This window comes from Mycteria americana, chromosome 2 (assembly GCF_035582795.1).
Source record: "Mycteria americana isolate JAX WOST 10 ecotype Jacksonville Zoo and Gardens chromosome 2, USCA_MyAme_1.0, whole genome shotgun sequence".
Classification (NCBI taxonomy): Eukaryota; Metazoa; Chordata; class Aves; order Ciconiiformes; family Ciconiidae; genus Mycteria; species Mycteria americana.
The window spans coordinates 125,742,227-125,757,655 of NC_134366.1; positions in this window are offsets into that span (position 1 = coordinate 125,742,227).

Genomic DNA, 15,429 nt, shown 5'->3' on the forward strand with positions numbered 1-15,429 from the left:
GAGATATACATATATACTTAAGGATGTTTCACTAGCAATTCTCATTATATGTGGGCTCAATGTACATTTTCTGATGCAGCACTTTTTGAAAGATTTGCTGAAAAGGTATGAGGAAGAAGTCTCAGTGCATTATGAAACCTGGGTAATGACCCTTGAGTATAGCAAAAGGAGGACAGAACTTTTGCAAGCAGGAAAACAACACATGCAATGTAGAAAGCCTAGAACATTAGTGTGGACACCTTGAAAGACCATAGGGACAACAGACTTGCTTCAGCTAAATAAACAGACATCCTTGAACATCCTGCCTCCAGCCATCATCCTGAGGGATGTAGGTCTTCCAGTGGTCTCATGTCTGCTAGTCCCATGTGTATACCTTTTAAACCCTAAGATACCTCAAACTGTAGTACAGACCTATATTCGGGCAACTGAAGCAAGTTAAGAGAGCTTGGGGAGAAAGAAAGTTAAAGCAAGACTGGATGCAAACACTCTTTGGATCTGGGGAACAGCATAGCCAGTCTTCTGTGACTGGGGAATAAAAAAAAAAAAACTTCAGTAAGTTCTGGTGACACTGGTGCAAGTCTCTGTTAGTTTGTTCCATTCTTTCCTTCCAATAAATCTCCTCCCCCATTAGGAAGTTTCTTTTCCAAGCCTAGTAGCATCAGTCTTTGACTCCACCCTTGAATAATCCAAAAATTGTTCAGGCAGTACATGTAAAAAAATGTTCTCCAAGCATCACCTACTTGTTTTCCATGTACTTACCCTACCTGATCATCCCTACTTAATTTACCATACTTTTTCCCATTTATTCATCACCAATTTATTGGTTTTTGATTGGTACATCAAGGAGAAATAATTCCCTAATTGGCATATCTTACACTTGATCATTTTTACTCTGTTTTGAAATATAATTCTGTTTTGGAAACCACGTATTAATCTTATAAATACAGAGTTAACATTAGTTAATAGTTACTGGTTCTTTGATAAAAAATGAGAAAGTGATCTAAACATGATGAGGTATTCCCTCTCCAAAGTAAATTTCCAGCATTTGTTATTTTCTGATGTTTATGTGATTTAGAATCCAGCTATCTAAAATTTCTGGGTTTTTTATTTAATGATTAGAACCAGGAGACTAACTCAACACACACACACACACAAAAATCTCAATTGGACCACACTTTTTCAGTGTCCGCTGTACAGGAACATTCACAAAACTCATTTTGCAGAAGTTCACAAAAAATAAGGAGTATTGAGGGAACTAACTCTAAATTTGGTATTTGTGAATAAAATAAAGGATTTCTTGCATGGTCATCCAACCAAAGATAATACTGGCTGACTCATCTAGACAGTCACAGTGAGACAACATAGACCAATAGCCAAATTTCAACCAATGTATAATAAAAAGCTTAAAAGATGTTCAGGAAATCAATTAAAACAACAAATGCTGTTCATTAATAAAATCATGCCTTTTAATGAATTTCATGACTATCAAAAGAAATGCATTTCTTTGTGACACTTTTTTTATTTTCAATGGTAAAGGCTTGGCTTACATTTAGCCTCATAAAAACTGTGAGGACTTTGGGTTTAAATGGGTGAGTGTTTAATCACTTTTATGCCACCTCAGCTCTTCAAGTTAATCCTTGCAACCAGCTGAGAAGGTAGAAGATGTTAACATGCCTCGTACCCTGCCAGTTAGCTGTTACTGTCCTCCTGCTGGAGAGTAACACCTCTCTTGCACAGCTGGAGAAGGGATCATTCATCCGCACCTCCCTTGTTCCAGTTTAGCTAACAGACATATGTTGAAGGCTTCTACTGTTTTAGTTCTACTGAGATTTGTGTTGTTTTTTTCCTTCTCTCTCCCCTGGAGGAGTCACAAGCTGACAGTTCCAGATGCAGTTAGTAAAAGTGGAGAATCTGGCCCATTAATGGTCTGTACTGGAGCCATGAGAGTGTTTCCAAGACCGTGACTAGGAGGCGGTCAAATGCTTAAAGAGATCCTCAATTCTTGCATTTGCTAAAACTGTCCTGGCAACCTTGTTCCTCAATTCTAAATTCTCATTTAGGACATATTTTCCTTCTTCTGCACACACATATTTATTCCATATTTTTTCCTGTAATAACCTAAGCATTTTGTCAGAAGGCTTGTCCATATGTTCTTTTAAAAATGTTTTTATTGCTCTTGTTAAATCCAAGGTATTTTTCTTTTTCTTGGCTGGGATTTTAATTAGTGCTGTGACATAAACCTTCCTAGTGCTCGCTGTTTGTTTACTTTCCAAGGAGCTTATATTACTGTAAAAAAAAATTTCTCTAATTTGTTTATGTCTTGCACAGTTTCCTATCTTATAAAAATGAGGCACTTAATTTCTATCACATTGATTTAGGCCTAATTACATCCACCTTGACTGGTAATTGCTCTTTTTCCTTTTGTTTCATGCCCTGTTCCATGCTCTCAAGACATAGCCAGTTTTCCAGAAAGCAAAATAGGGGCTGATGAGAAGGTGTCATTTTCTCCTAGAGGACTAATCTCTCTACAGACCATATTCACTCTAGGGTAACATCACAAAAGTCAATGAAATTGCTGTAGGGCCATATCTGTCCCCAGAAGTCAATTAAACTATTGTTGTTACATGGGTCATTCCTTGTATACCTCTTAAGTTTGCTGAATGCACACTAATAACCTAATTCCAGTTACCCCTGTTGTACTTACTGCTTGATGCATTCCTGTTGGTTTAATAACTAAATGGCAGAAGGAAGAGAGGAAGAGAAAGGAAGAATCCTTCTTGTTCTGCAATGCGCATGGCACTGGAGATGCCGGCTGTGCTTGGTGGGATGAGTGTGGACAGAGCGCCTGTCCTCTTCTTACGCTCTGCTTGACAAGGATAGCAGGAGGAAGTGGCAAAGACAGTGAAGGGCTGTGGGAAAGGATGAGGTTGGGCATGATGAGATCATGCAACTGCACAGCAGTGCCCAGATCCTTAGCACTACATACATTTCCTTTTTAAATCTCCATTTTTCCTTGTGACCTCGGTTAATTTAGGCAATCGCAAGGCAAAGAAAAGCTCAAGGGTTTGTTTCTTTAAAAAAAAAAACCCACACATCAAACCAAATGAAAACAGACCCTAAGTAATCCCTGCTTCTACATTTTACAGCAATAAAATAGATTTCAGAACTCATAAAAACAAACTCCCCATATTACTGAGGAAAAGATTGATGGATGGGAAGAGATTTCAGCAAAAATGCTTCCATTGCAAACATTACCCTAACTTCTTTTCCCAGAGCGAGGCAATTAAATTTGGAAACAAGTAACCTGCTATGCTCTCTTATTTACACAACTGATCTATGCCATTCTATCAGTCCCCCTCCCTGCATTTGACCCACTAAAATGCCTTATGAAATTTATAAAACCCAGCTCCCTTTGTTCTTTTAATTCAGCTGCAGCCACTCAGAGGTCATTCCTGTATGATAATAGGGTTAATTCTTTAGCATAAGCACTAGATGAGAGTATAACTGTGATAACCACCCCGGAGGCAAGCAACGTTAGGCCCATTTTCAGGGGTCTTCAAACACTTGCTCGGAGTTGCCTGCAGACCTTGTGCAAAGCTAATCTTCGAAGTATGGGGCTTGTCTGAGGATGAAAGTGGGCACTGTTATACATAATTAAAGAGAAGGTCAAAATTATTTAAATATTTGTTTTTAATGGGAAAGATATTACTTGAATGTATTTTTTTATTCACTGCAGAGAAACCTTTAGACCGTGTGTTAAAAGTGATACTTTTACCGACATTCACACAAGACAGGAACCAGATATGAACTACAGTTAAAAATACTAGGTATAATTGATTTATGTAGCATCATACTTAGCTGCAAATAATAAAAATAATGCAACAAATTGAACTATTTGAGGTTCTGCTGGTATTTTATCTCCTGAATATTGGTTTTATCTGTATGATGTCACCTCGGCAACATGAGATTCTTTCTTTGCAGTTGAGAGAATTCCTAGGGACTTCAAACTACACAGACTTGCTTTTATTCACTTAAAACTGAAACCTACAAACAACAGGAGAGAGCAGTGCCATCTTTTCAACTGCACAAGTTTTTGTGTCTGTAAATTCAGTGTCACTTGGAGGAAATGAGTTTTAAATAGACATTCATTGTATGGGAAGAGCAAAGCGCTGGTGGTTGTGTGTAATAACATCATTGTAATATGGTGGGGCATCCCAGTGATGAGCCTGGGGTGGAAGCGTACTGCTAGTGACTTATACTGAACAAAGAAATTGGAAGGGAATGTTCTTGTGGGAGTTGCAGACCTGCTGTTTTTGCTAACCTAAATTCTGTACATACACTTGCCTGGAGATGACAGTGTAAGTGGCATGCATTATTAAGCATGATATGGAATTGGGAAAAAACATACATTTATGGTTTTTCTGTTATTCTTTAAAATGGAGGGTCTAGATAAACTATACAGACACCCATGTAGTCATGTAGCATTGAGAGGGAACAGCGGGTACTGGAAGTGTCATCATAAGCTTGTGACTTTGGCTCTGCTTGTGTTATTTAACACTCAAATAAGTGTTAGTGTGATACCAACCAAGCAAAGCAAACAAAGAGACTAAAAGCAACCTGTGCTGGGGCTGAGCGGCTGCTGTCAAAACGGAGAAGCAGAACTTGACTCACAAGTACCTGATGGGCTGTGCCACTTCACATCAGGCAATAACACAACTAGATGTGTCAGTCTGATAAACTGTTGGGTTACAAAGTGGTCATTCAAAAGTTAAAAGGAACAAGAAAAAGAAGAAGGTAGCAAATAATGTTGCCCCCTCTCCTTGCATCAAGCTCCCTTCTTGTATTTGGGCAGTTTGTTGTTCTTCAAGCAAGTATGTTGAATTAATATAAATACAGAGTAGCCAGAATAAAAAGATTAAACAAATCTAATAGCTCCCTGTGCATCTTTTCATGGTGGAAAATAGGTGACTAGCAGCTCAATGACACTATAAAAACTATTTACTCTCTGAGTGAACAGGCCAGTTATATTTGTGCCTGAGGGATATTCAAGCAACCTTTTTGAATGTATGAAGGGTCATATGCAATCCCTCAGAATCAAGGCTGTCCCTATCGCTTCTGATTCATTCTGTGGTGGATATGATGAAAAGCGTGCATGTATGCCATTTTCCCCCTCCATTCTAACAAAGTGCAACATTTACTAGCCTATTTACATCCTTTGAATAAACTTGGCGCACTGAGTATGTAAATCATACCAGTATTTAAACTGAATGGTTAGGTTCAGTAAATAGCACCAAAATGACATGGATACCTACAACTCCTTATGAACTGCTATAGATAGGGACCTGCATTTTTTTGAATACTTTTGATTTACTTTGAACAAATCACATCCTGTTTCCAAATACCTATCACAAGAGATGTTTCTGGAAGACTGCCTTTTACCTTCAGAGATGTCTTAGGATGCTTGATCTTTAAATGGAGCCTTCCATTACCTTTATACAAAGAGCAGGTCTCAAGCATTTTGCTTCTCTTCAAAGTAACACTGTTTTAAATAATGAACAGTTGCCAGGAGCAATGGCACAGGCTTATTTGTGGTTGTGTATTTGTCTGTCTGATCATTATTTCTGCTCTTTGGCCATCTATAACCCTGCAGGTACAAATAAATCCTCAGGGCTTAAAACCTTCCTACAACAAGTTATTTTCTCCAGTCACCTGTCAACAGCATCTTTTCTTTTTGTTTTCTTTTTTTTGTTCTAATGTACACTGCTTTTTTTTTATAAAAACAGACCAAGGTATTGACATCCAGTGACTTTATTTCTGTCTCTGTTTGACTCTCATTTCTGTGAATATAACTTGATGCTCTACAGAAAGTAGAGTTGAAAAACATGTAGGAAAAACATGTTGCTCAATATTCTTAAGAACAAAGAGAAAAAGGACTGGCACAGCAATAAAATGGCTACTTCCTTTAATTTTTCATCTTTCTAAATACAACGGCAGTAGAAAAGGAATGGGTATATGCATCAGTGATAAGCATTAATACAAAAATGTCATATGTAAATACTATGCTTAATAATGGCACTTCTACATAACCTGAACCTGATCTGCAGCTGGTGCAAGTAAGAATAGTTCAACTGAAATCAACACATCATTTTTGTTCCTGGTGGAAATAGCACATTCCATGAATCAGCAGTAGATTTTGTATACTTCAATAAAGACTTGTCATTATACAAATTTTAATGTTACCATATTTATACTTTGTGTGGGTATTAAAATATTGAAACTGGAGGAACAAATTCTGCAGATCTGACCTAAGGGTGAGTCTCCACCACTCTCCTGGGAATTGATCTCTTGTGTCTAGGATTCTCACTGGGCTGGACAGCAGACACATTAGGCTTAACACATGTTTTAATATGTATTAGAAAGAGAGGCTCTCTGTCTCTATTAACAAACTTCTTGTGTACCTGGGAAGTTACAGTTGTTTGGTGTGATGGTTTATTAAAATGGAAAGTTCTCATGAAAATGCTCCTTCTTTGCCTTTCATCAGCAAAGTTAATGAGAACAGAAGGGAGAAAGTAGTTCAAGTGGGTAAATAGTCCATAGCATATTGAGAATAGGAGACTGCATATCAGTATGCTGCTCTGAGGGGACTTCCACATCCCCAGTTCAGAGCCCTAGCAGGGACTCTGCTATGTGAGTTCCTTCTTTCTCTACACTTGCTTTTTATGAATTTGGTTTTATTTTAGAGGAAATGAGGAGATTTCAAAATATTAACCAGATTTTGGTTTTCTGAAGCTCAATTACTGCTGTTTCAGAGAAGCAAAACTGCAAAGGATCTTTCCATCAGCAATCGCTGCACTGCTGCAGAACACGCTCACAAATCATCTGCTTCTTAAACCAGTAAATTTGCCTTTCATTTGGATTCAGTAGGTGCTCTGTGAGATTATGGAGAGTTGGCATTTGATTTTCTCCTATAATCTGGGAGGCTTGTGAGTGTGTATTCTTTAAAGTTAACCTTTCAATGTTGTTTCAAAACTCTGCAGAGTTCAAGATCCAGTGAGCTTGTCACACAAAGCGTGACATAACCTGAATTTAATTCTGGAAGTTATTGATCAGTTTTCAAACACTTCATCTCAATGTACCTAGAATGATTTTCTTTGTAATTAGATCCCATGAGATGACTTTTCCCTGAAAATTTGCTGGTAAGTGACACAGCAAATTCATTAATTTAAATATCCTAAACATATTCTAAAGCCACCAAATGATTACATATCTTAATTGGAGCATTAAAACCCTTTGGAATGACTAAAATATTAATATTAATTAATGAGTACTATGGTTTATGCTTGACAGACTAGGATACTTATTTATGTGATCAGATTTAATTTCATAAGAAAAAAATCTTGGCTTCTTACAAGTAAACTAGGACAGTTAGAAATACATTAAAAATAAAGGTCAATTTTCAACAGAAAGAGGGAAAGCTAGAATTGGTCAGATGATATAACTAGTTCAATATTATTGATGATTATTCAGACAACTGCCCGGCAGTTTTGGAAATGTGCAAAGATACAAAAATTTCAGGAGTGCATTCACAAATCTATATTAATCTTAAAAATTATCCTAGAAGTATCATATGCTGTAAATTACAACCCTCTAGTCTTCATTGTCTAGCTTTAGTGTTTTAGTTATCCAGCTGAAAGAAGAAATATTATCACACGACCAAGTCACTGACTATAACAACTACTAAATAATCAAAAAGAATACATCTTACAGAGATATTGTGTTGAACGCTGTTTGTCTCAAAAGTGTACTTATTGAGATCAGCACTGACTATAACAATTCGTGACTAAAGCAGGATACAAATTTACAGAGATTAATTTGAAACTTCGTAATCTGGATTGTTGTAACAGTTCCTTAGTAAAGCAGAAAAGAAATTACAGGAGGTTTATACTTTGGAGAAAAAAAAAAAGTGGGACCAAAACTCCCACCGCATACTTTAGTTCTTTTAATACTGCAGCAACTGAGTAATATTTTACGGAAGCACATGTGTCTCAACAGGCAAATTATCCCCTTATAAGCCTTCTAGTGACTTCACAGAGCATGTCAGGAAAAACTTGGTGTTTCCTTTTCTGTCTGGGTCACATGAAAGTTCTGCACATTAAACTGTCAATTCAAGCAAAACCATTCCAGATCTCACCTACTCTAGCTTTCTTAAAGTGTCACCTTCATGGCTGGCTGTTTTGAAGCTTCAGATTTTGTGCTGGGAAACAAAAATGGCTTAGAGCTTGAGAAAAAAAGAAAAAATGAATGAACAAAAGAAAGAAAGAGGAGGATTCTGTCCCTGCTGATATTTCAGGAGATCTGGGAGAGGATTTTTAGAATTTTGAAAGTTTCAGGCAAAAATGTTGCTGATAAGAACACGCTTCCTCACATTGTCTTTAAAAAATAAATAAATCGCGGCTTCATGGGGCCCAGAAAATTCTAATAGAAATAAATGGTGATATTACTGAGTTAACAACTAGAAAAGAAGTGCCCTTTAATTGCAACAAACCAATGCACTTCTCTTCCGCTATTCAGCACATGGTATCTGAATGAGCTTACCAAGAATGTTGTCCTTCTATTGGAAGTCGTAGACAGTTATTTGATATGGGCAGTACAAAAGCAGGAACAGTTTCAAAAGGGTAGAACATCTAATGTTCTTCCTTTTAGATTCACCTAATTAATCTCTGAATGCAACCCACCCCAGCACATACATATGTGTCAGTAAGAGATCAAGTGTGTTTTTATCTAGACCCAGTCAAATCCCATTGCTTCTGTTAGAGCTGGATATTATATTAGCAAAGGTCTGTGTATGAATATTTGCAAATGAATATTCGTAAATGGTAGCCATGCTTAAAAATGACCTAGATGACTAGTCCAGACCCTATCAGTTAAAAACTGAATCTATAATTTATTTTCCTATCCTATATAGAATTAAGGCAATATTCAAAAGCAAATTCATAGTTTCTCTCTGTGCCCTGTTCTCTCTATATGATTATGCAAAGTTTGTATCTGATTAATTAAAATTAGAAGCTGCAAAATAATCTATTTCTAGTTTAGACTTACATGAATGAATGAATAAATCAATTAATGAACCAACATCAGGAAATAAAAAAAAGAAGCCAAGAAGGATTGGAGTGAAGAAAAAGCATCTGCGAAATTATTGCCTTACATTGGTATAAAATGAAAGAATATCTCAAGAAATAACTGCCCAGCTCCCATCTTCTGCCTTAAAGTGACTATTCAGTTTCCTGCAACTACCATTCAAAATGTTGGGTGATAAGGACTTCAAGTTAAAGGTGTATCATGATGTTGACAAATAATATAGTACAAAGCCTGCTAAAGAAACTAAATGCCTCTGTTCTTTGAGTCAGATTTGCAACTGGTTTTTACCAGGCACAGATCTTTCCTCACTTATTTTATTCTCTTTCCAGATTAATATTACTGTTGACCAGACATACATCACACCATCTGACATAATTTTTTATTACATCAGATAAAGCCAGCCACCTCAGCACATGTAGGATATTTTCTCTTCAATCGTAGAGGGTCAGTGTATTTTTTCATGTATTTTTAAAAGCTGCTGAAACTTCTCACCCCAACAGTAACTGAAAGTATTTAGGTATTTGGTGAGCAATCATGCCTAATGGGCTTTTTGTTAAATTACTTTATTTTTTCCCCAGCTATGCAGTTTCTATGAAAATATTCAGCTCCTCAGTGAGTCAGCCATCTTGCCAAATTATGTAAACCAGGTCTCCTGCAGACAGTGTTTGGTTCTCTAGATGAGGAGTCATTTACAACTGCAGATTTTTGCATCTATGTAATTCTGATGTCCTTATCACAAAAGCTGGTGGAAAGGCCTCAGGATCATAAGATCCAGGCTCAGAAATTGTTTCAAGCCTGCCCTCTTGCATGATGGTTTCTGAAAACTGTAACCCTTGGATTTTCATGCCATTTGAACTGGGAGGGTGACAGTGACTGAATGTGGACTGATGTCAGCCCCCATTAAATGGTTACCTGGGAAGACAAGTGTCCCTGCGAAAATGAGATGACAGTTGAGCTTTCCTCCAGAGTGCTAGAATTATTACTCCATTCAGAGTCACTGGGTATGTGATATGTAGGTACTGAAAGAATTCACTGTAGCGTGGTACATAGTACACGGAGCTGCAAATAGGGTCATTCTTCTGTTCGGAGCCCCAATGCCCAGAGTAATTAACTTCACATGCCATGGCTGAATGCTGAGGCTGAGTTCAAGTGAAGTGGTGAGGAGCCCAGCCCTGAAGGGCATGGTTGCTTGAGTTCTTTATTACAAACACAATGAAAAAAGTAATAGTTTTTGCTACACAATGTTGCAGTGCTTCTGCTCAGGAAATGAATTTTTATGTGTTTTGTATCTCATGAATTCTGCATATTTTATTCCCTAGAGTTTAGTGTAAAAAGCACTTTTGTATTGCTAAGTAACATGACTAATTGCACAAACAAAACAAACTGGACTCATACATTACGAGGTTGAAATGTCAGGATCCATCAGGAGGTCCCCAAGAAAGAGTGCCTATATAATTTTAAATAGTCTTTACACAGCATTATCTTAAGGCAAACACGGAATGTTTTAGCCAATTTGTGTTTTAAGATTAATAAGAGCAAAAGCTATTTGGGTTTAACTTTATTTTTCAGCTATCCCAGGCAAAAGATCTTCAGCACTGCACGTATAAGATTTTCATGTAATAATTTGTGCATATCGATGTAGATAAAGTACAAAGTAAATAATAAATGCTGAGAGCTCATTCCCTTCTTTAAACAAACCAGCAATCCTCCCCTCAATACCAAACCATCTGGAATGCCTTGATTTGACTAAATTATAGCAGTCTAGTCTGGATAATACAATGCTTTCCTTCCCTTCTCTTTCTAATTGTGGTACTGATTTCAATCCTCAAATTTATGTTATGTTTTTTGAATGGGGTTGGGAACAAATAATTTAGGCACCAGCCACAGGGAAGGCAGTGTCCATCAGTGGGCATTTCCTAAAGGGATGCTTTATTTCTTGTCTTCTGCTACTCATTCTGCTGTCTACCTAAAGCAGGTCATCTCCATGTTCCCTTTCAATTTGTGCACTGGTAATAATATCTGTGGGTGGATTTTGAGTTTCAACTGGCTGCTGCCTGCAATCAAGCTTCAGGAGAAGACAATTTAGAAATCCAGAGGTTTAACATCCTGGATTTTGTTAAACTTTCCTTGGCCTCCTTCCTTGTAATCTAAGGGCTCCACTTACATACCAGAGGGGAGTATGTGGGGAAGTGGGTGAGAAATAGGAGGGAAGTTATGCAGACTTCTTTAAAAATGTGTTTGTTGTAAGCAATTTTGTTGTGCTGCATATCTCCCACAGGTTTCAGTGAATTGATGTAGACAATCAGCATGTAAGTAGGCATACCTGTTATTTCATCTCCCGGGGAAGTTTCATATCAAAAGAAATAGAAGTTGCTCACAGCAGAAGTCATCTACAGTGAGTGGTGAATGCGTGAGGGTTTGTCTTGCAGATTATCTTCATTACAGGCTTCAAACCTCTGGTTAGATGTCCTGATGAGTGTGATAATTGGGTAATATCTTCCAGTTTGAAAGGAAGCTGCCTGATGAACATTTTTACTATTGGGAAACTGTAGTCTTTGAAGTCATGTATTTGCAAAATATACTGGATGAAAAATGAGTAAATATTTTAAATCTTTAAAAGGCCTTCAAGAGGCCATCATGTCCAGCCTTTGCTCAAAGATAGAATAAACTGTATCTGTATTTTTCTGAAAATCCTTCATTCCTGTGGAGAACTACTTCACATACTGTGAGTTATGATTAAAAAGCTGTGGTGAATTACTGAATAGTCTGTGTGTGTTGGGGAATTTAATTTGTAACCTACTGAAAAGAAACCTGCATCTATAAAACAGGTTGAAGGACAGAACTAATTGTCCTTACCCAACCAGTAGCCTCTTAAAAACTCTGAAAATCAGAAATTTCAAGACAAATGTCTTTGAAGTTTCCAGGAAGGGGGTTCAGTCACTACTCTCTGTAGCAGTAGTAAAGTGACCTGCGGAGTTCTGGGTCTTTGCCCGGGGTTCAGTAAGCTGTTTAAAATGGACGATGGCTGTGAGTCTAAACAAAATTCATTCTGTCCTAGGACTGATTCCTACATGGAGGTGGCTGTGAATGTCTTCCAGAAAAAATTCTGTAGCTTCTTCCTCAAAACTTCTTATAAAATCCCAGAGTGATGAGCTGTGACTCAAACCACTGGCTGAAACTTTCCAATCTTCTGTTGTAAACTGTACAAGTGGATTTACAGAGCTGCAATCTGGACACAGCTGCTAACCTGTTCCGTTCAGCCCCCTGTCATTAAAAAAAAATGCTGCTTTGCTTTGCAAATAAGATCAAGCCTTGACAAAGGGTTTCTGTAAGCAGCAGAAACAATAGGTAGCATTAGTCTACTGGGCAAAACATATCCGATAATGGAACCTCATGTGCATATCATGTAAATAACCCAGGGAAATTATTAAGACTAGGGTCAGAATATCACTACAAATACTGTTCTGCAAACTGAAAAATGATACAGTGCTGGTCGTGGAAAATGGGAAAAGATCAGAAAAAATACCTGCAGCTTGATGGGTCTGAAGGAGCAAGGAGAGGAGAGAGAGAAGAAATAAGTTAGTACTGCAGGACAGAGCTATGACGAGCCTTACAGGTGAATACATACAATTTGAACTTGATTTGGTTGATCAAGCAGAGGGATTTAAAAAGCGTCTGTATTTTCACAATTATTAAAAAAAAAATCATGCCTTTTGAATGCATCAGAGGGGAGCAATTAAAATATCAGAGGAAAAATCTTCATCAGTACATTCATTCAAACACTACTGACCTTCTCTTCCATTTACCTATTTACTGCTTGATAGGTACTTTGTATAATTTACAAGGCACAAATTAGTACTCCCTAGAACATCAGAGAAATATGTACTCCCAAAATCAGTTGCCAAACCCAGGCTGTTTCTCCTGAACGAGTGAGCTCACTAAAGATACGGAGACTGATTTGAAATTCTCCGACAGACAAGTATGTGAAGTTAAACCAAACTGCTGCTTCCCTGCCAGTCTGGTTTTTGTCTTCGGGATAAGTGGCAGGCTCATTGAGCAGTGATACAGATAGCACAGTACTTCCTAAAATGTTAGATACTTATTAGATTAGTTACAATGGGAGGAGGATTCTATCAAATCATTACTTTGTTCATTAAATGACCTCTAAAATTATGGAGAGCTGAGAGAAAAGATTTTCAGCACACAAAGAGACGTCTCCCTATATATTAAAGAGGGGAGAGCAGACACTGCATGTGGTGTCAGATTTGTAAATCTCAAAGGGTAATGTACTATTTCATTATCTTAGATACATTCTCACTGGATGATAAAAGAGTTACCAACACTACAATTTTCAACAGCTGAACTATGCCTAATGGCACAGATACAGTACAGTATATCTTTTTATAATTTACAGTGTAGTGCTGAGAAAGCTCTGGCCCAGTTGGGAGATTCTCACTTATTCAAGTGGTTCTATTTAAGTCAATGAAAAGACTTGTGCCAGGGCTTCTTTGCCTTTTCATGGAAAAGGACCTCTTGAATTCAGCTGATTGGCACATTTGAAGTTCAGTGATAATGGTCTGATTATTTATTAGGTTGTTTTAGAAGGGGAATAGTATCACATATCAATAGATATACTGAACATCAGTATACATTTTTTTTGTCATTCTATACCAGAATTGGGGCACTATTTTATTTTAGAATTGAAAGATTGAAGAGACTAATTTATTATTTGCTTTATGTAGTTTGTATCAAGGCATAACAAAATCTCACTGGATTAAATTCTGCAAATTTCCCAATCCAAAGTTTATTTGAGACTGTTACCGACACTAATTGCATTTCTGGTTGCTGTATTTTTTTTCCCCCAGATTCATATATTTTTTTAAAAGTTCATTTTATATTTGCTCAGGGCTTTTCTACCTACTGGGAATCATAGCATGTGTGATAGAGGTGCCAAGATTTATATATAAAAAAAAGCATGAGAATTCATAAATTTAACAACTGAAACAACTGCATTTGGGAAGCATGATAATAGCTCTTAAGAGACAACACAGTTGTACATTTATGCTAATCAGCCAATTTGCTATTGCTTTCCTTAATGGTGAAAGGTACTTTTAGTGCACAGAGTCCAGCTCCATGAATGATAGATTGAAAATTAGGATATTGACTCATGTCAGCTTTTCCTCTGAAATTTGGGCTATGTGCCTATACACAAGCACATCCATATTATACAAAGCAAGTAACTGATCATGCTGCTAAGTTAATGCAGGACACAATTTTAAAGGCAGTTTCAGGAAGCATTTGTCATTACCTTTTTTTTATCATTTCTGGTACTTTCTCCGGTGGAATTCCCGTTACTCTGTTTATGCCATAAAGAGGGCTCTGAAATTTAGTGACTAACCTGTGTCTGGGTGGTAGGGTTGCACGGCACAGAAACAGGTGGCAGCACTTTGACAGAGTGGCCGGCAGCTGTCTCACACCTGTGTGGGGCTCTGGTAAGGCTGGCATAAACAGAGGAGCCAGCACTTTGAAACTAGGTGGCTGCAGAGATGAGTCACAGATGGTTTGAAAAAGCCCCAGTTCAGCGCTGAGCTCAAATGAAGTGAGAGTATTGTCAGCTTTTTGAAGCTTTACTGGTTTGTCTTTACGAGACTTGGCTTTCTACACCTTGTCCCATACTCAACTGTGACTGCAGTTTCAGACTGAATAGGTGCAATAATATGAAAAGACGCAGCCAGGACCTGTGGGTTATCTCGGCTGTTTTACTGGCTTTAGGCTGATAATGTGGTTGCTCCAAAAGAGCAGGGAGAGCGTAAGGTGAATGTCTCTCACAACCTGCTGTCTGTGCTGGAGGCAATTACGTGTCATAGGTGTTGCTGTTCTGGCGTGGATCCTCTGAAGTCATCTGATCCCTAGTAAAAGGCCTATCTGTCATAGGTATCTTATGTGCTGCTTCTGTCTACTCCTTGCTCCCGCTTGCATCAAGATACAACTGTAATAATGAGGGGCTACCATTTAAAGTGACCATATCAGAGAGGTTAATAATCAGTCAGGGAGGAACAGGAGAAGAAGCAGGCTTACTAAGTAAATGCAGCTCCTCCCTCCTAAGCAAAGTTTAAGATAAACTAAGGTAGTTTAACTAATCTCCCATTTAGAAATATCATTACACTCCTAAGGAGAAATTGCGGGTGATTTTTACAAGAAAATAACACTCTAGTGAATATACCCATGGCAAGATTATTTGCAGTGGAAAGTACTGATAAAAGTTTTACAATATGACTGCTATCTTCTACG